The following is a 2,248-nucleotide window of genomic DNA, read 5'->3' on the forward strand; positions in this document are numbered from 1 at the left end:
ATTCCCGCACTGTGTCTCCAGTGTTGTCCCTCTTAGTGCTATGGGTCAGTGAGGGATGTAATGTCTCATGGTGGGGCTGGCCCTATGGTCCTCTTTGTGCATTGGCTACTCTGAGCAGGAATATCGTCTTCAGGTCTTGGTGGGCCAGGATGGAAATGTCTCCTAGTTCTTTGTGGTATATATCTTCTTTCAATGCTTCCTCCATCATTCAGTATTTTTGCCAATAGAATCTTTCAATGATGCAAATCGAGGCTTGTATTTTTTTCTTGAGTTCTTTCAGTTTAAGATATGCTACATATATTCTTCACTTTTAATATTCTACCTCTAGATTTTGCACATTTGCTATGATATTTGACTTTGTCTGCTTGAGCTGCCTTTTGAAGTCTTCTATTCAGCTCTCTGACTTCATCATTTCTTCTACTTGTTTTAACTACTCTACAAGTATGAGCAAGTTTCAGAGTCTCTTCTGACATCCATTTTGATCTTTTTTTTTCTTCCCTGTGTTTTTAATGACCTTTTACATTCTTCATGAATGATGTTTTTGATGTCCTCCCACAAGTCATCAGGTCTTCTATCACTGGTGTTCAATGTGTCAAATCTGTTCTTGAAATGTTCTAGAAATTCAGGTGAGATATAATCAAGGTTGTAGTTTAGCTCTTGTCACCTTGTTCTAATTTCTTCAGCTTCATCCTGAAGTTGCACAAAAGGAATTGGTGGTCTGTTGCATCAAAGCTAGTCAGCACTGGCCTGGTTTTATGTGCTCAGCTGGAGCTTTTTCACTGCCCCTTCCCACAGATGCAATGAATTTAGTTTAGGGGTATTTGTCTGGAGAAGACCTTTTGTGATGTGGGAAAAGCTATTTGCAATGAAAGGCTCACTGATTGTTTACAATTCTATCATGTGATCTCCAGCTTCATTTCTATCACCAAGGCCATATTCTCCAACAACAGTTCGTTCTGTTTCCAACTTTCACATTCCAATTGCCAATTCTTGTCAATGCATCACGTTTGCACATTTAATCAATTTCAGACTAAAGATGTTGGTAAAATTCTTGAAGTTCTTCATGACTTTAGTGGATGTTGCATAAATTTGAATAAAACTTGTGTTAATTGATTTCCATATATGCAGATAGACATTATTCTATCACAGACTGTGTTGTACTTCAAAACAGATCTTGAAATGTTATTTTTGATGGTGAATGTAACTCTATTCCTTTTGAATATGCCATTCCAATCATAAGAAATCATATGACTGCCCAATTCAAAGTGGCAAGTAAAATCTATTTCAGCTCCCTAATTCCAATTTCCCTAGATCGATACTTTTTACATTCCAAGTTCCAATTATTAATTGAGATTTACAACTGTTTCTTTTAACTTAAGTCATGCACGATCAGCAAATGAAGGTCCCAAAGGCCTTCCAAAGGCATTACTCCATCCACATTCCTATGGTTGATGGTACTTTGAGAAGACAGCTCTTCCTCAGTTATATTTTGAGTGCCTTCTGAACCGAGGACCTCCACAAGGTTTTCAGTGGCTAATCCCTCAAAGTGGATATCCTGTTCCTCCTTTGTATTGTGCTCTTAGCCTGGAAGCTCTGCTGAAACTTGTCCACTTCGGGTGACCCTGCTGGTATTTGAAATACTAATGGCCTAACTCCCAGCAGCATGACATCACACAAGTCACCACAGTATGCCAAACTGACGGGCAAGTGGTGAGTGCACATCTTTAGGTGTCTTTTATTTGCCTAACTTATTGGGGAGGGTGAGCACCATGGGACAGGGAGAAAAATGGAGAAGAAATTCTTGGGAGAGATACAGAAAGGCGATAGGCTGTGATAACATAAGAAAAAACCAATGAGAGTTTCCCTATAGTAGGCATTGACTGGCAATGAGATTTGTATTTTTATTGTTGTTATTTTGTCATGGTTTTTAATATTCCATTTTTCTTCATTTTTATTATATGCAGCTTGTTGTTTCTCATCAAACTTCAGCATCTAATGAAAATTCTGTTGCTTAGGAGGTCTTCTGGAATTCAGAAAGACAGTGGGTGAATCTGTGTTTACAGAGCTTGGAGTAGAGTCAAACTCAGAGCAAACAGTTACTGGGCAAATATCATTAGAAGACATCGGAACTCAAGCTTGGAAGGGAAATTGACAGCCCAAAACCATATGAGGATGACCCCCCCCATCCCCAAACTTCACCACCCACAGGATTTATGAGGAAGTATGCTTACAGTAATTTCAACTAAGC

The sequence above is a fragment of the Echinops telfairi genome, unplaced genomic scaffold, assembly GCF_000313985.2.
Source record: "Echinops telfairi isolate 266 unplaced genomic scaffold, ASM31398v2 ScPeMD7_7469;HRSCAF=8507_0, whole genome shotgun sequence".
In the NCBI taxonomy this organism is placed as follows: domain Eukaryota; kingdom Metazoa; phylum Chordata; class Mammalia; order Afrosoricida; family Tenrecidae; genus Echinops; species Echinops telfairi.